This window comes from Diceros bicornis, chromosome 8 (genome assembly GCF_020826845.1).
Source record: "Diceros bicornis minor isolate mBicDic1 chromosome 8, mDicBic1.mat.cur, whole genome shotgun sequence".
Classification (NCBI taxonomy): domain Eukaryota; kingdom Metazoa; phylum Chordata; class Mammalia; order Perissodactyla; family Rhinocerotidae; genus Diceros; species Diceros bicornis.
The window spans coordinates 58,177,511-58,198,097 of NC_080747.1; positions in this window are offsets into that span (position 1 = coordinate 58,177,511).

Below are 20,587 nucleotides of genomic sequence, written 5' to 3' on the forward strand. Positions count from 1 at the left end.
TTAAAATGTTATTCCTTTCATTTTCTATATTTGAATCTCAATTCACCACTTAGAACAACCCTTTCCCACACAGTGCTAACTCTTTCCCACAGGCTTTAAAAAGTTGTATTTCCCCTCAGAGATCACCGAGAGTTTTAATTTACTAAATCTTTCATGTCTTAAATTTTTAACGTTAAGATTAAATTTATAATTTATATGCTACTTAATTCTTAAGTAATATATCAATTTATTCATCTATTCATAGACAAATTTACCTTTTTGTGCAGGAAAATTCCTTTTGATAAGAAAAATTTTTATGTAATCTTAATGTTTTGATGAAATGTCACTTAAGATTGCTCCTCTTTTTATAAAGTAATATTTTCATTTATTTTCCCAAGAATAATTTGTACATTAAATATCAGAAATGTCTTCTGACTACAGAAATTCAAAAAGCATTTGTAAATACTACCTAGAAGAAGAATGGAAAAATGGAATAATTTTGAGAGTACATACAAGTGTGTTTTGGGATGTTTCTTCTTTGTGTTTCCACGGAGTCAGGGATTTGATGGTAGAATCTTTTGTAGTCACTTTGAGGACGCAGTCTGTCAGAACCCACAATCCTACCCCCATTCACTCTCCCTCACTCCTGTCTTGTTCTCATTTCCTTCCTTAACTTAGCTCAAATTCCATGACCAAACGTTAAAATTACTTTGTGTATACTTTCAATTCACTTTCCATTTTCCTTTCTTTTTTTTCCTTAGTTTTTTTATTTGCTTGGTGAGACCACGGATTTGATTATATCTCATTCTCTGTCTGTTTCATGACTGTAACCGCAGCAATGAATTTGTCTGAAAAAAAAAATACTGAGGGGCTGGCCCAGTGGCGCAGCAGTTAAGTTCTCGCGTTTTGCTTTGGTGGCCCGGGGTTCGCTGATTCAGATCCTGGGCGTGGACATACTCACCGCACATCAAGCCATGCTGAGGCGGCATCCCACATAGAAGAGCTATAATTCTACAATTATGATATACATCTAGGTACTGGGGCTTTGGGAAGAAAAAAGAAAAAGAGGAAGATTGGCAACAGTTGTTAGCACAGGGCCAATCTTCCTCAAAAAGAAAAATACTGAACGCTATTTCCTGCTCAATTCAAGTTTGTGGCTACTAACAGCAAGTTATGATTAACTTTTACTGTTCTGCTCCCCTTGATTACTATTTCCTATCTTTTTGGGTCCCTTCCAACCTCTAACACCTTCTCCTCCATCTTCCCCCTTGGCTGATGACCTTACCACCTCTTTCCTTGGAAATATAGAAGAAACCAAAAGGTAATTTCCGCAAGCTCTACTCCCACATTTCCCACTCCTATTCCCTGCCTTCCCCCTTGTTACTAGGTATGAGCTCTCCCTGCTGCTCAGGCCAACGTCTTCACTTGTCTACCAGATCCAATCTCCTCTTGCCCACTCAAGGACATTGCCCTAGTGATTTATCATCTCTTCTGCATCGTGATATTTTTTTGTTTTTACTGGCTATTTTCCATCAATTCACAAACATGCGTGTTCTTTTTCCCTTCTTAAAAACATGTGTATAAATTTACCCATTTTCCTCTCCAGTTATTGTTCCATTTCTCTGCTTTCCATTTCAACATAATTCTACAAAAAAGCAAGCTATAATTTTTTATTCCAAGCCCTCCCCTCCCAGCCGGAATTTTGACTACTACTTCCCCAACACTACTCTTTCCAATGTCATAGTGATCTCCTTTTTGCTATGGCCTGTAGTTTCCATTCTCATTTTACTCGACCCGATCCATCAGCAGTTCTTCTCCTTTAGAACGTTCGGCTCCGAGTATAGTACACTCACCTGTTTTTCTGCTTACTTCACTGACCCCTCCTTTTCAGGCCCCTTGGTGGATTTCTCATTGTGTTATTGATCTCTTTATGTTGTATTATCTCAGTGTTTAGTCCTTGGAACCTTTCCCACCTACACTTTTTTTTTTGTGGTGAACTCATCTAGTACCAAGATGTTAAATGCTATCGTTATATTGACAACTCCAAAATTTATCTTCAGGTCAGACCTCGCCCACGAACTCCACACTCAACCAAAGGCACCTCATACCTAACATGTCCCGAGCTAAGCGCCTGATCTTCCCCCACAAACCTGATCTTCCACAGTCATCCCCATCTGAGGCAATGGCAATCTCATTTTTCCAGTTGTACAGGTCAAAGTTTTGGCATCAACTATGACTATTTTCAGCAAAGCAGACAGAATGGTCTTGTCCAAGTATCAGTTGGGCTATACCACTCATTTGCTCATATACCTTCAGTAGTTCTCCCTTTTTATCAGCATAAAAGCAAAAGTCCTAACAATGACCAACAGACCTTATATAACTCACTCTTTAATTTTCTATCCTTATCTCCAGACAGTCTGGCCTCCTTTCTTTTATCTCGAACACAACAAGCATATTCTTACCTCAGGTTCTTTGCCCTGGCTGTTTACACTGCCGTAACATATTTCTCCACAATATCTACACAGCATATCTGCCACTATTTCAGGTCTTCTTTTCAAATGCTGCCTTTTAAATAAGTCGTCTGTGACTATTATCCTTTTAAAATTTGTATCCTCCCTCTCTCCTCCATTACTTAACTCCATTTTCTGATTTATTTTTCTCTATTGGTGATGGTGGTTACATAATTTTTATTTGTTTATAGCATATCTCACACTTATCAGAATAAGTTTCATGAAGGCAGGGGTTGTGTCTGTTGTGGAACCCAGTGTGTACAAGAGTTCCTGGAAAATGGTAGTCACCAAGTAATCATCTGTTAAAGAAATAAATGAGGGCCCTGGTGGTTTATATAAACGGTGGGTAAAGGTGAAAACTATTGTACTACGGTAAATGAATGATAAAAGGGAAATTATTTTTTATAAATTACAGAAAATATTCCAAGTGTTCCTACCATCTAAGCAACACATATAACATTGACTACAAAACAAATAACGACATAATTTCTTGGTACTTCTTTCATTTTTCTAGAATGTGGAAGATTACATTTATGAACTTGGCAAGAAAGAGGTTGCTGAGACTCCTTGTCGAATCTGATAAATTCATTATAGATATGTTACTTCTTATTAAAAAAAACAAGCCTAGCCAACTGGAAGGATTAGTATCAGTCATATACTTTCCTTAAAATATGGAAATTCCAAACATACAAAATTAAAGATAATACCAACTCATGTCAATTCCCAGACGTTATATTATCTCATCTATAAGTATTTCACTAAGTGTCTTTCATAGATAGGAAATATTTTTAAAAACATCATTACCTCAATACTATTATCATACATACCTATGATGTAAGTCCTTAATATCACAGATATCTAGCTAGTCCTTAAATTTCCTCAAATGTTTAATTTTTTTATAATAGTTGATTTGTTTGAATCAAGAACCAAGGTTGCTTCCCTCCTTTTTTCCTCCAACTTTTTGGTTTTCTGTGTGTTTGTGTGTATGTGTGTGTGTATATTCTATTATTTTGGCCTAACAATGTATCCTAGAAACCTCCTTATCAGGATAGATCTTATCTTCTTTTCTTTTGACAACTACATTACTCCATTGTTTGGATGATCACAGTCATGCAAACAGTTCCGCATAAACAGACATTTGGGTTGTTCCCAGAATTTTGCCGTTACAAATACTGCTGTAGAAAATAGCTATGTGCATACGTTTTTTAATACTTTTACCAGTATATCCTTAGGAAAGTTTCCTACAGGTAGGACTGCTGGGTCAAAGGAAAAGTCTTGTTTAATTTGTTATTTACCAAGCTTCACTTGTTTTCTGTTCTTTTGGTAGCGGTCATCCTAATGGGTGTGAGGTGATGTCTCCTTGTGGTTTTGATTTGCATTCCTTTTGTGATTAGTGATGTTGAGCATCTTTTCACAGGCTTATTGACCATTCATATGTCTTTGGAGAAACATCTAATCAGACCCTTTGCCCATTTTTTAAATGAAAATTTTAAAGTTTTTTGTTGTTGATATTGAGTTTCAAGAGTTCCTTATATATTCTGAACATTAATCCCTTATTAGATAAATGATTTGCAAATATTTTCTCCCCTTCTGTGGGTTGACTTTTTACTCTGTTAATAGTGCCATTTGCGCAAAATTCTTTAATTTTCATGAAGTCTAATTTGTATATTTTTTCTTTTGGTACCTGTGCCTTTGGTGTCCCATTCAAGAAATCGTTACCGTTTCTGATGTTGTGGAGCTTTTGTCCCGTGTTTTCTTCTAAGAGTTCTATTGTTTTAGTCTTACATTTAGGTCCTTGATCCACTTTGAGTTAATTTTTGTGTATGGTGTTAGATAAGGATTCAACTTCTTTCTTTTGCATTTGGATATCCAGTTTCCACAGCACCATTTGTTGAAAATCCTGTTCTTTCCTCATGAAATGGTCTTGGCATTCTTGTCAAAAATCATTTGACCATATATGTGAGGATTTATTTCTAGGCTATCTATTCCATCAGTCTATATGTCTTTCTTCATGCAAATATCACACTGTTTTGATTACTGTAGCTTTGTAGTAAGATTTGAAATCAGAAAGTGTCAGTCCTCCAGTTTTGTTCTTCATTTTCAAGATTGTTTTGGCTATTCAGGGTCTCTTGATATTCCATACAAATTTTAGGTTGGGTTGTTCTATTTCCACAAAAACGTCATTGGGATTCTGATAGGGATCGTATTGGATCTGTAGGTCACTTAGGGTAGTATTGACATTTTAATAATATTACAATATGCTATTGTAAATGAATTTCTTTTTGGAATTTCCTTTTCACATTGTTCATTGTTTGTGTATAGGAATGCAACTAACTTTTGTGTATTGAATTTTTATCCTGCTACTTTGCTGAATTCACTTATTAGTTCTAATTGTTTTCTTTGTGTGGAAACTTTAAGATTTTCTATATATAAGATCATATCATCTGCAAACAGAGATAAATTTTACTTCTTCCTTTCCAATATGGATGCTTTTTATTTTTTTTTTTCTTGCCTAATTGCTCTGGCTAGAACTTGCAGTGTTATGTTGAACAGAAGTCATGAAAGTGGGCATCTTTACCTTGTTCTTGATTTTAGAGGTAAAGCTTTAGTTTTTCACTATTGAGTATGATGTTGTTGTGGGTTTTTCATATATGGCTTTTATGATGTTGAGGTAGTTTCCTGCTATTCCTAGTCTGTTGAGTGTTTTTATCATGAAAAGGTGTTGAATTTTGTCAAATGCGCTTTCTGCATCAACTAAGATGATCATGTAGGTTTTCTTTTGTCATTCATTCTGTTGATGTGGCGTATTATATTGATCAAATTTTCGCATGTTGAAACATTCTTGTATTCTAGAAATAAAACTTACTTGATCACGGTGTATAATCCTTTTAATAAGCTGTAGAATTCTGTTTGCTAGTATTTTGTTGAGGATTTTTGCATCAGCGTTCATTCATAAGGGTTATTGTTCTGTAGTTTTCTTTTCTTGCAGCATCTTTGTCTGACTTTCATATCACAGTAATGCTGGCCTCAGAGAATGAGTTAGGAAGTGTTCGCTCCTCTTCAGTTTTTTGGAAAAGTTTCAGAAGGATTGGTATTAAGTTCTCCTTTAAATGTTTGGTAGAATTTCCCATTGAAACCACCAAGCCCAGAGCTTTTCTTTGTTGGGAGATTTTGAATACTGATTCAATCTCCTTACTAGTTGTAGGTCTATTCAGATTTTCTATTTCTTTGTGATTTAGTCTTGGTAGGTTTTTCTTTCTAGGAATTTGTCCATTTCATCTAGATTATCCAACTTTTTGGCATACAGTTGTTCAGAGGACTCTGTTTTAATCCTTTATATTTCTATAGAATTGGTGGTAACGTCCCTACTTTCATTTCTGATTTTAGTAAGTTGAGTCTTTTCTCTTTTTTCTTATTTCATCTAGTAAAAGTTTGTCAATTTCATCATTCTTTTCAAACAACCAACTTTCGGTTTCATTGATTTTTCTCTATTATTTTTCTGTTCTCTATTTCATTTATCTCTACTGTAATCTTTATTATTTCCTTCCTTCTGCTAGCTTGGGTTTGATTTGCTCTTGTTTTTCTAGTTTGCTAAGTTGTAAAGTTAAGTTACTTATTTGAAATCTTTCTTGTTTTTTAATGTAACTGTTTATAGCTAAATTTCCCCTTTAGTATTGCTGTTGCTATGTCCCATGCGTTTTAATAAGTCGTTTTCATTTTTTTTCATCTGTAAATATTTTCTAATTTCCCTTGAGATTTCTTCTTCAATCCATTGGTGTTGTTTAATTTCCACAATTTTGTGAATTTTCCGGTTTTCTTTTATTATCAATTTCCAGTTTCATCCCATTGTAGTCAGAGGAAATATTTTGTATGATAGCTATCTTTTAAAATCTATTGAGACTTAACTTATGGCCTAACGTACAGTCTATCTTGGAAAATGTCCTACGTGTACTTAAGATCGTGTATTCTGTTGTTGGGTAGAGTGTTCTGTATATGTCTGTTAGATCTAATTTGTTTATTGTATTCTTTAAGTTTTCTATTTCCTTACTTATCTTCTGTTTGGTTGTTTTATCAATTATTGTGAGTGGGGTATTGATGTAGAACTGTCTATTTCTCCCCTCAATTCTATAAGTTTTTCCTTCATGTATTTTGATGGTCTGTCATTATGTGCATATATGTTTATAATTGTTATATCTTCTTGCTATATTGAACCTTTTATTAATATATAATGTCCTTCTTTGTCTCTTGTAACATTTTATAATTTAAAGTCTATTTTGTCTGATAGTCGAGTAGCCTCTCCTCTCTTTTGGTTACTATTTGCATGGAATATCTTTTTACATCCTTTCACTTTCAACCCCTTTGTGTCTTTGGATCTAAAGTGAGTCACTTATAGACAGCATATAGTTGGGTCATCTGTTTTTATTCATTCTGCCAATCTCTGTCTTTTGATTGGAGAGTTTAATACAGTTACATTTAAAGTAATTACTGACAAGGAAGGACTTATTTCTGTCATTGTGCTATTTGTTTTCTATATGACTTACAGCTTTTTGCCCCTCATTTCCTTCATTACTGTCTTCAATCATTCTCTTGACAGTTTAGCTATCAAACTTATTGATGCCTTTTTGAAGGTATCTTGTTTTCCAGATGTTTTTAAGCTAATAGACAAAATATAGAAGTTTAAAAGAGATAGTAAGTTCAAGAAAGAAACTGACGTACTTAAGAAACTGAAAGAATGGGCCGGCCTCGTGGCTTGGTGGTTAAGTGCACGCGCTCCGCTACTGGCGGCCTGGGGTTCGGATCCCGAGTGTGTGCACCAACGCACCGCTTCTCCGGCCGTGCTGAGGCCGCGTCCCACATACAGCAACTAGAGGGATGTGCAACTGTGACATACGACTATCTACTGGGGCTTTGGGGGAAGAAAAAGGAGGAGGATTGGCAATGGATGTTAGCTCAGAGCCAGTCTTCCTCGGCAAAAAGAGGAGAATTAGCATGGATGTTAGCTCAGGGCTGATCTTCCTCACCAAAAAAAAAAAAAAAAAAGAAACTGAAAGAAGAACAGGGCTGCTATGTGCAGTGAGTGACTAGGAGAGCAGCTGAGAGGAATTTGGAGAGGTGGGTAGCGACCACAGTATGTGGGATCTCCATAGCACACGGTAAGGTACTTGAATTTTATTTAAGTTCATTGATGGGAGAAATGTGAAATAATGTATATTTCGAGAAAATCATACTTGTTGTTGCCTGGAGAATGAGGGAGGGGGATGCAAAACAACAAGGTAAAAACAATTTGAGAATTTGGGAAATGTGTTGGCCCAGTCTAAGAGAAAAGTGTCAATGGAGATAGATGCATAGACGAATTGGGATATATTTTAGTATTAGAACTCATAGACCTTAGCATGTACTTGGATATGGGGAGTTGTAAGAAAGAGATGGATTAAATTTGGCTTCTGGGTTTTGACTTGAGCAACCAAATGGATGATACTACCATTTACTGGGATATGGAAGATTGGAGGAAGCAGATTTATGGGCAAGGCAGAGGTCATAGTTCCCTTTGTAACCTATTAAGGTTTAGATTATTCTTAGGAAGTCAAGTGGAGGTATTAAGAGTAACTAATTTGGTGCTTAGGGTGGAAATCAAGACCAGAGTTAAAAATAGTCTGAAATAGGAGCATTCCTACTGGTGTAACTGGTGGAAGAAATGCAAATAATATCCTTACTCATTGGTAAGCCATTTCCCATTTCTTTAATATTGCATAAATAAAGTCTTTTTAAGAACACCTTTATTTAACTTCTCCATTGATTGAGTACTGGGCAGGCATTAAAGATTCAACAATTATTACCAGATAACGTAAGAATCTGAGAATTTCAAACCACTATTTTGTTAACTTCTTCCCACCTTCATTCAATTTCCATTTGTTTCTGAAATGGTCCATAGATGATGAGTTTTCTTTACTCCAGATATTGATGTAAATAAATGAGCAAAAAAATTTAGGTAAAGTATTAATTTTTTTAGCTCAGAGGAAAAAAAGTACATTTGAGAGACTGATATTATTTAGGAAGTTAAGTTAAACTTATGAATGATTTAGAATGTTTATCTATCAAAATTATAGACCTAATTTTATGAGGGGGAAGAGTCCGTATTTTATGTGTTTGGTAGAAAAATAGCCGTGAGTGTGATGACATGGGAAAGATATTAACATAACCAGCTATGTCCACATGGGGAACCCACTCACAGGGTTTCAATCATGACTACTCTATAAATTCAACATCTGGTTTGTGACAGATTGTTTTCATCAATTTAATCAGCTGTTTGAGAAATTTAATTTGATAATTCTTTCTCAATAGAGACTCAGTGAAGGTTTCCTGGTTTGGTTAACTCTTTATTTGTCTTTAAACTATTGAAAAATTGTTTTGGATGTATAAGTGATTCATAGTGATTCTTTCCTATAGAAAGTTTTGGGCAGTTGCTGTGTTTATGAGACAGAGGACAGAATCCATTCTCTTTAAGTGAGATTCATGGTTTAGTTATAGCCACGATTAAGTTATATGCTTCGTTAGGATTTTAGACTACACAGTGTTTCCAATTGGATAGCAGAAGGTTAGGACTCTAAAGAGAGATTTATAGACAAGATTGCATACTGATGTCAATGAGACATAATAAAATAAAATGATTACATTTCTCAAGTGATTTACTGTTTTACATGCTCTGTACTGATAAAAATCAAAGAATTTATTAGTAAAATCAAAATTGTTCCTTATAAAATACTTTGTGGTATGTTAAGTAACTATGTAGAAGTGCCCTGGGTTCTGGAACACACCCTGGGACAGATTTTCTTTCCAATAGAGATTTTAAATTTCAGCACAATGAGCTGTGTTTAAATACTTTCCTAGCCCTTTCCCAGTTGTGCAAACCTGAGGTAGTTAATTAACTTCTCTTGGGTTAAAACAAGGATAATAATAAATTCTCCTCAGCTTGTTGTATTAGAAGCAAGATAGGTATCAGGTACATCACATATGCTAGGCATATCCGTTAAAGGCATATAATACTATCTCAAATGGAAAATTTGGAATGAAGATAATAATTAGAATTCCTTTTTATTAGGAATTTTATTTTATGAGTAACAAAACCACTCAGTAAATACTTAGTGAAATCTTATGATGTGCTTAGCACTCTGCTACACAGGAGTTAGGGCAAACAGAAATGATTTGACTAATATCTTAAGAAATGCCTCTTCAATTAAATTTAAAATTTGTTAGAATTTAGTGGTTTTCCTTTGAAACTGCATCAAATTTTAAAATAAATTATTACTTTTAAGATTTTAAAAGAAATCTATTACTGGTCTAAATCTTGAAGCTTCCCTCTAAGAGGCCCTAATTTGGAACCTAATTGCTATTAAGGAAATGCCTAGAAAAAAATATTAACCTATCTTATTTCTATCACTGACAAGGGTATGTCATCATTGCTAATATTCTCTAAACAAAGGTTATCTTTCTAAATAGTTGTAACAGAGTTATTTTTCCTTGCACATTAATAAGTTTTTGAGATTTTACATGGTAAATTTATATATTTATATCCTTGAAAAAATACATTTATTAATTCCATGCCCAGACCACCTCAAAGGGCTTGTAGAAATACTTTTATTTTTTTCTTATAAAATAGTTTTTATTTTATCAAAATAAATATGCCTGTAGGAATGTGTTGAGCCTATAAATATCATCTGTTATGAGTATTTTTGTGCAAATAAAGTTTAAGAAGCTCAGACATAATGAGTAAAATGACTAGGCTTTTTCTTATATCAGATATCATATAGCAATCTAGTTTTTCACTAAGAAACCAAAACAAAAAATAAACAAAATGCTAACATAAATAACCCTTTAATGCTATAAACCTTATTTTAAGGACAAATAAATCTTTGCGTGTAAGATTACTTCACAGTTGAAAGGGAACATAATCTTGATAATTAGAGCTCATTTATAATCCTTTCAGGAAAACAAAACTGACAGTGAAAGAAATATTAGACTGATTTAAATGAAATGTTCATTCCATTATCAGGCTATGTTACTAATGAGAGAAATTCTTCTTCTATGTTTTCGTTCCTCTTTCTGTTTGGATACATTGTAATCAAGTCAAAATGACTATTCGTAGAAGTGATGCCAAACATCCATACATCATTCATGATGGTTACTATTTAATTTCAGTTTAGGAATGTGCCTTAGAAGACACACAGGTGAAGATGGAAAATGCCCATGTGGGACAAAGCATAATAATGAGACTTTCTTAGGAAATGTGCTAGTTTGCTTTAAAGTGATCTGCCCATACAGGAAACACTGGTTATCTTTTGTAATGTAAGAGGAATTATCAATTTTGCAGCATCTGTAGGACTTTTGAGAATGTCGTTTAAGATTTCACAGCAAATGCTACTAGTTTTATCTCCAGTATTGTCAAGATGACACTCAGGAATAATTCTGTAAGTTGCTTATCTCTTTCTGATTTGATTTACATCCTTCCTTTCCTGCTTTTAGACATGTGTATTAGGCTTACCATGTATTTAATTTACTGGGATGGTATCTTTATATTTTACTTAAAATTAAGAATTGAGTTAAATATTACTGATATTACTTACAGCCCCGTATCTACATGATACAGTATTCCTTTAGAAGTTTAAAAATGCATTGTATTAAGAAACATATTGATTGGCTTACTTTTGAATAGATGGACTGCAAATTGATTATTAATAAAGAATGTAACAGGTGTAAATGATTATATTTTTCGTAATTAAATGAAATTAAATATGTTATTTAAATTAAAATTGAGACGGTTTGGAAATGGTTCTGCATAGATAGAGGTTAGAATAGACCAAATTTGGACAAAATTTCCAGGTGATTTCTAGTTGGCTCTGTGATTCTAAACTTGAGTATTTCTCATGACTCCGTGCATAGAACTGTGCCAGGTAAATAGTCATATTATGTACCATTTATTAAGGGCATACTAGTTACCAGATTTGCACTCAGTGCTTTGTACAAGACACTTTATTTTGAAGTAGTTCAAGCAATGCTTGTTTAAAGAATGAATCTTATTTTTGTTGGCTTACTATTGCCAATTGTTATTACCACAGGGTAACAGTGCTTGGGGCCTGAGGTATAAACATTTTTTCCTAAGTTCTTAATTTCCTTTTGCAAGGAAAACCTCGCCAAGAATTAGTTCCAAGTTTTGGTTTTGTTATTGGAAACTTTTGTTTTTCTCCCTATTGTAGATCCCCACAGATGATTTTTGCTGTTTCCGTATATTAGTTGCTGATAGGTATATAACTCATTTTGGCTTGAAGAGTACTCTGTAGGCAAGGATATGCTTTACAGTGGCTCGCATACTTTAATGTGCCTCAGAGTCACCTGGAGGACTTGCTAAAACACAGATGTCTGAGCACTAACTTGAGAGCTTCTGATTCAGCAGGTGTGAGGCAAAATTTGCAATTTCTCAGGGGATGCTGCTGCTGCTGGTCTGGGTTCCATACTTTGAGAACCTCTGCCCTATGAGTATCTAAAATGAGGGAGGGTTGTGACATACTCTAGCACTGCTGATTTTACTTCAGTGAGTTTTTTTGGAATGTAACTAAGTTATAGTTGTGCAGAATTTTAAACTATTAGGGACTTAAATGTTACAAGCACTTTATATGTATTAACTCTTCTAGTCCTCATTACCACACTGAGGTGGGTAGTATTATGAGTACAAATGAGGAAAGTAGGGCACAGGGAGGCTAAGTAATTTGTCCAAAGTCAGGCTAATAAGAAGAACTGGAGCCAGGAATCAAACTCAGGCCATCTGGCTCTAGAAACCATGTTCTTAACTGCTATGCTATACTGCAGCCCTAAATCTAATATAGGAATTATCATGACATATGAGCTAACAGGAGACTGAGGCCCTGTATTATGATTCCTCATGTCTGATCTTAGCACAGTGATTGGCAAAGAGTGAGTCCTGCCTTAATCTCCTCCTCATGTACAGGACATTGGTGTCACATATCCTATGGAATTCACAAGTTAGGGCTAACTGCAAAAAAGTTTCAAGGTTCTTTCTGCTCTTTGGAGAGAAAGATATTATTTTTAATCACCAGTTAGTCATTTTGAGATGCCACGCCAAAGGTTTCCATATTTATGACTCTTGAAAACCAGCAGCTGTGAAGTGGCACTAATTTAAAAGCTAACCTTGAAGAAACCGTAGGCTATGGAGTATAACTCTTGGGCTGTTTCTGCTTTTTTGAGACATTGCTTAGAAAATGGTTACTGAGTCTTAAATAGTAAATAGATAGGATTTCTTGAATTTATTTTAACAGATACTTTGAAATTCATATTTCATATGATATTTATGGAATATATGCTAGAATGCTTCCCTTCTATTCAACTCTAAGATTCTTCCAAGAATATTAACAAGACCATGAATTGAAAATTGATTTTTTGTTCTTGACAGAAGTATGAGTCAAAATCAAATTGAGGTTTTTGATGAAGTACATGATGGATAGTCGTGCAGGGAAATTTCCTGTTAAATTACTAAGGTCTATAGAGCACTCTGAGAACCTTAAGAAGGAGCAGGGAAATAAACACTGATATGTGGACTAATAAAAAAAGAATCTGTGGGTATTTAAAAAACAGCAGGATAATGTAGACTGTATTAACTAATTTCTATATATTCTCAAATGTAAACTTTTTATAGCTTAAAAGACAAGAAAATTAAATGTATGGAATATCAAGAAAGGAAAGACATCATTTTAGTCAATTCTGGGGCATATATGAGAATGAAGATACAATGTTGGAAAAATGTGGCAAATTCTTATCTTCTAATGTTTAGTTCCTTCACGTTTAAATATAATGATTTGTTCACGTTTCTCTTTCCTGATGGGAAATGAGATACTTTGGCTCCCTTCTCCGAACTGGGCCGACTCGGAAATGGGATGTGCGTTGCTTCCGGAGACCCCTGTGGGGTTTGACCCAAAGTTACCCTCTGTGGGACTTTGCTTGCCAAATCTGTCTTTTCCTTGTTCAGCCTCCTCACTTCTGTACCATTATTTCCTTGGATACATCGTAGTATGTAACATTCACAAAAATCCTATACTCAGGGTCTGCCCTTACACTATGAGACAGGTAGATGGCAGGCTCTTGTTTAGAATGAGCTAATTGGAATTTAGCAGTTAACTTTGAGACTCCCCTCTCGCCCCCCCATTGTTGGAATTTTGAGCTGGTTCTGGGTAGATAATACGGCATGGCATCCAAGGATCTGAAACTCCAACGTGTAACGGTCTAGCTCCTACATTTCTGTTCTAAAAGGCTCACAAAACTGCTGACTCGAAAATTTTAATACTTTTAAATTCTTATTCTTCCATGTTTGTATCTCATATCAAATCTCCTGCTGAGAAACTACAAATTTACCCAACGTTGGTCATAAGCAATAAAATTATAAAGAGAAGGAGACTAAGTATATTGATCTCTGCAAAGTAGTGCACATTCAAAATTCTTAGGAGTATTAATCTGTGGACAGATCAAAACACAACCAAAAGGAACAGAAACTATGATATGATGAGATTAAGAAAAATGCCAAGTCTTCATCTCTTAGAAATTGGCCTCTGTCAGCAGGTACATCATTTAGAATTAGAAATGAAAAATCGTCTATAGTAGAACTAAAAGGGTGGATGGTAGTTTGGTTATTGAAACAAAGCAGGTGCATTTCATGCGTAAAATATAAGAAGGAAAGCAAAAATAACAAATGATAAGCAAGCAAAAGGAAAGCAACCAGGAACATAATGTATTACATAACTTAGAAAAATGAGTGCTAAGATGATCAAGAAACCAAAAATCAAATTTATTGAAGAGCAATAGTACTTAAAGTTTGGACACCACCAGTTTCTCTCTGAAGAGATTTGTGTTTTCTGAATAATTAAAGGTAGCCTAAAATAAAATGAAAACAGGTTTAAATTTATTCTTTTCCCATCTGATGCTTTTCTTGACAGACCGAAGCAGAGTAACACTAAAAATGTTGGTAACATTTTGAAAAAGCTATGGTCTCTCACAAAATATAAAGGTAACTTCCTCATAAGACATTTTTTTCCAGCTTTATTGAGATATTATTGACATATAACATATGTAAGTTTAAGGTGTACAATGTGATGATTTGATACATGTATATATTGTGAAATGATTACCACAATAAGGTTAAACACCTCCATCTCCTCACAGAATTACCATTTTTGTGTGTGGTGATAACATTTAAGGTTTACAATCTTAACAACTTTCAAGTATATAATACAGCACTGTTAATCATAGTCACCATGCCATACATTAGATCCCCAGAACTTACTCATCTTGTAGGTGGCAGTTTGCACCCTTTCACCAATATCTCCCCATTTCCCCCACCCCCCCAGTCACTGGCAACCACCCTTCAACTTTCTATTTCTATGAGTTCAGAGGCTTTTTTAGATTCCACACACGTATGAGAACATACAGTGTTTGTCTTTCTTTGTCTGACTTAGCATAATGACCTCAAGTTCCACCTATGTTGACATAAAAGGCAGGGTTTCCCTTTTTATGGCTGAATAATATTTCATTGTGTGTGTGTGTGTGTGTACATATGTCACATCTTCTTTATCCATTTCATCCATCAATGGATACTTCATTGTTTCCATGTCTTGGCTCTTGTGAATAATGTTGCAATGAACATGGAGGTGCATCTGTCTCTCTGAGATAGATTTTATTTCCTTCAGAAGACATTTTTTTTTTTTGCAGGGAAAGATTCACCCTGAGCTAACATTTGTTACCAATCTTCCTCTTTTTTTCCCTCCCCAAAGCCCCAGTGCATGATTGTATACTCTAGTTGTAAGACGTTCTAGTTCTTCTATGTGAGCTACCACCACAGCGTGGCAACTGACAGATGGGTAGTTTGGTTCAGTGACTGGGAAGGGAACCCAGGCCACCAAAGTGGTGAGTGCCAAACTTTAACCACTAGGCCATCAGGGCTGGCTCAAGACATTTTTTATTTTTTTAATAATGTTATTTTATTTATTTTTTTTCTTGTGAGGAAGATCAGCCCTGAGCTAACATCCATACCAATCCTCTTTTTGCTGAGGAAGACCAGCCCTGAGCTAACATCTATTGCCAATCCTCCTCCTTTTTCTCCCCAAAGCCCCAGTAGATAGTTGTATGTCATAGTTGCCCATCCTTCTAGTTGCTGTATGCGGGACACCGCCTCAGCATGGCCGGACAAGTGGTGTGGCGGTGCACGCCCAGGATCCGAACCCAGGCCACCAGTAGCAGAGTGTGCGCACTTAACTGCTAAGCCACAGGGCTGGCCCCATGAGACATTTTAATATTAGTTTTCACACAGTATCTATACAACTGGCAGACTTTCCTCCCTTATATTTTTTTCTACCTAAAATGACACAGAAATTATGCTCTTAGGAAATTCTAGCTTTACATTTTTGTGATATGTTGCATCATTTTGGTTAAATCATGGAAGACAACATACTATGGTAATTAGGAGTGAAGGCTCTGGGGCCAGACTTCCGTCATCTGCTACTAATCTACTCTATGCCTCTGCTTCCTGATCTGTAATGTTGGAAAAATAATAGTAATTACCATATAAGATATTGTGAGGATTAAGTGAGCTGATAAATGTAAAATGCTTTGGACAGTACTCAGCACATAGTGAGTAGTCTAAGTATTGGCTGTTACAATATTAACAGTTATCCACTGGTAGAAATGGACTTTTTCAATACTATTTCCCAGTTTGAAACTTCATTTGCTTTATAATAAAAATGATAATAAAGAAACATTCTTTCTTCTCCCAGCATAGAATCTTAGTTATATTATCTATATACATGATATAGTTATATTGTCTTCAACTAGAAAACTTCAAGTCTTCAACTACTGACACCTATCTTGTCTCAGGCATTGTACTAAGTATGTTATATTCTTTATTACTAATGTTATGATACCTCTGCCCGGTGGATATAAATGTGTCAATTTTGCTAATAAACTGAGATTCAGAGAACTTGCCTACCTATTAAAATTCACGCATTTAATACATATTGAAACCAAAATTTAATCAAAGTTTGTGTAATTACAGAGCCCATGTTCTTTCCTCTACACTATTTTGAACAACAGAAAGAAGCGAGGGGTTGGGGTTAAATGGGACTCAGCCTTACTTGATGGATGATCTGCAATTTTTGACTCTGGAGAGCGTGGTGGGAAAATGTATTTAGCTTCTCAGACCTTTCATTTTCATGACATCGTTTTAATCTGAAACTTGCAGATTCGAAACAACTTTCTTTCCAAATCGACATGCATATGACGTTGTGCTTTCTAATTTTCCTTAAGCAGAATGAAAAAGAAAACCACCACCACCCGTGGCTACCAATATGACTGATGACCCGCTGCTTCTTTCATCACCAGCCCTCACAATTTCTACTCCCCTTGCAGTGTTGTTCACTTTGCCAACATTTTATTGATGCCAGTCCATATGACTGCTTCAACTTGAATCTCCTTACTGCTAGAGATTTATTTATCTCTTGTTTAAAGGAAATCTAGAGCATATTTACAGAAAACACATATAGAAATTTTTCCCAATTTCCCACTGAGAAGATAACATGAAAGAGTTGCCTCATCAAGGGGTGTATTCATTTAGAAATTTTAAGAAGATAAGAGAGAGAACTGTGATTTAGAAATAATGAGAAGTAAAACAGAATTTCACAGATCGTTTTGATGCTTGCTATTTTATTTCTATCTACTTAGAATTTCTATTATGAATGTTAGTTGAATTTTACCCAATGCCTTCTGGTACCTCTATTAATATACAAATCTTATTTTCCTTCTTTAATTTGATGATATATTTTTTATAGCGCTTACCACTTTCTATCATATTATATAATTTACATTTTAATTTTAACAGTTTAAGCTCCATTGAGTATTTAAGGTTTAAGCTCCATTGGTAGAGTTTTTGTTCATTGCTGTATCCCTAGGCCCTAAAATAATGCTTGGCACACACCAGGGACTCAAACATTTGTTTAATGAGCAAACACGTCAGATTATGTCACACTCCTATTTAAAACCCTCCAATAGCTTCTCATCTCACCCAGAACAAAATGCAAATGAAGAATTTTTCAAGCTGGAAATTAATATACTAATGTGAATTGTTAACTTAGGCTTAAAAAAGGAGAGTGTGGTGTCGTTGTAAACTCCAATGTCATACATTCTGTATTCTGAGGGAACCAAATTGCAGCATTATTCTGGAACACAAAAGAGTCAAATTCATTTAACTGCAATAATATAATGACTTAAGGCCTGTGAAAAATCAAATAAGGATTCTTATGAAAAAGATTCCCACTCCAGGTTGTTAATTATGTTAATTTCCATTATAGGCCATTCAAGACATTAAAATAGTTTAGTAGTTTAGTACCTGAGACTTTTCCTGTGTGTCAAAAAAGAAAATAAAGCCGAAAATGTTTGCTGCCAAAGGGAGGAAACAAAGGAGATTTTCCAACAGAAAGGTATGAGATGATATCAAAATCCAATGTAGGACGTTATAAATCACGTCCTATCTTATTCACTGGAGAGTGGAAACAGTGTTTGAATAACAACGCTTCTAGATTAATGAATCATCTCGTATTTGTTTTAGAAAGACACTGAGATTTATCCCTTTAGGTCCTTTGATTTGGACTCACACTGTTTTAATAAACTCGGGAGTGTCTGGAAGAGCGGGACCTCTTGAGTCATCGATTCTCCGCGCTCTAAGAGAAGTTGAGGGTATTGGAATATAATAAGTCATGCAGTTTAACTAGAGACACAAAAACGTTGGTGGCTTATTGTGATGATTAAAAAAACTCACACGTACAAAGCATTTAGAACGCTTCTCGTCCCATAGTGAAAACACACAAGCGTTGCTGTGAGAAGTTAATATAATGTAGCTCACAAACACAAAATAAATGATCATGAAGGACAAGTTATTCATAATATTTAGATTCATACCCTTGTGGGGAGAGAGAAAATCCCCCTCTGCCCTTTCCCTTAAGGTTCTTATGGCTGGCCAAATAATTAACAAGACAGGTTAGCAGGAGAAAATAATATCAAGTTTAATAACGTGTATACATGGGAGAAACTCAGAAATGAGCAACTCGTCCCTCTGTCTAAGCTGCTTGCTTAAGTATTGTAGCTAAAGGCGAGGAAGGTGTTGGGGGTGGGTAGTGGTCTGGGACTTCAGAGGGCAAGATGACAATTCTTTTCAGGGTCATCTATAGATAATGTGGTCAGGGAGAGATAGAGTTTTTTTGATAAAAGGGGCTTGGTGCCCCTCCCATTGTAACATCTATTTTACATTATCATTACAGCCATCATGATAGAAGATCTGTTCCAAGAAGGAGTTACCATGTCAAATTCTTTAGGCAGTTAGTGGGGGAGGTCAAATGTCCGTCAGAGAAAACAATCAAGGTAAAGAGATATATTCCAGTGTGGCCAAATCTTGATCTCCCACACCCTATTCATCATATTATCATATAAAGACGGAGTATTTTTCTTACTGTAGAATCTAATTTCCATTATTGTCTCCTAGTTGATTTTTCATATTAAGTTTTAACTTTGGGAAATATTCAGTAAAGCCTGTTGACTCGAAGAAGATAGACAAATGCAGCCACCTGAAAATGCAAAGATACAAGAAGCTCAGCTTAATAATTTAAGTGACACTCCATTACTAGATCTTTCTTAATAAGAAAAATTTCAGCAATTCCAAATGTTGTTTACATCAATAAGCAATGCATCTTCATTTGCAATAAAGATGTAAAAGAAGAACTATGTCCACTTGCATGCAGGTTGTTCAAATACTCCTCAAAGAAAATGTTATTCGTGGCAGAGAGTTTCAAGCAGAGGAAATTTCTGACTTCATGGAACTCAAAGTATAACAAGATATTAAATATGATGGTAGTGAAGATTAAGCATTCACCCATTTGAAAAAGAAATGCTGTGTACATTGCCAGACTTGCCAAAAGATATCGAGACCCTCTTCTTTCCTTCTTCTGTTACTATCACTGGTATATTTAATAGAAAAACAATGCAACAGGAAATTTTTTTAAGGGAATTTCCTGAGATTAAGCCAAATGAGGAGCACTCGGGCTCGAGGTCGCCATGAAAATAAAGTTTGACCTAAGCCTCTGGAGTTTGGGATTCACACAGGCTAGTGTTTGACTCTTGTCTGGAGAAACGTGAGAGCAAAAGGCGGATTGGATTTGCTGCTGATGTCAAAGCAAGGAGAGAGGGTGGTCATGGAAACAAATTTTCATATTCACTAGTGGTGGGGAAAGGATGTGTGTTTCCCTGTGCATTGGAGCTAAGAGGCACCTGCAAATGAATCAGCAGGGCCAGGGAACAGCGCAGTGCAGAGGCTTCCAGCTGAAGTGGATAGTGGATGTTGTGTGTTGCTCAGATCCCCTTTTCTGACCAAGATACTCATTCTCCCAACTGCTGGGAGTATTGCTTGCCAACATCTTATAGCTGAGTTCCTCACCAGGAACTGCCACGGCCAAAGGGAGCAGCATCAGTTCAGGGTTACTCCTCCTCCCTGTCAGCAGCTTGCATCCGAGAACTGATCCACATGGGGGCACAAAGACCTAGCCCTCTTGCCTCAATTCAGAACATCTTGGAAGGGCATCCCAGTATCAAGACCTCCCTCTGAGATTGACTGAGGCCTCTTTTGCAGCTGCATTGCAGTTCAGCTTCTCTCTTTGTCCCATCCTGCTGCTGTCACATGCTTACAGGTATTGTTCCTGAGATCCCTTCGCCCTCCCCCGTCTCTGTTTCATCTGCAAGTTTTCTGTCTCAGAATCCCAGGGAACCCAACCTACGGCAGTACTGCTGACAATGTTTCTAGAAGCAAACTCTAAAACAGGATTTTGAAGCTGGATTTCATGCTGGGGGGCCATGCGATGGAGTCCTGATAGCCCTGGTACATGCTGGTCATGTAATTGTTCAAACCATTGCAGGCCTTTGAGAGATACCAGGAAAGTAGTAATTATAGTGACTATGATTCTCCTCCCAAGCCCCCATGGCCAGTTTAATGCACCTTCTCCATC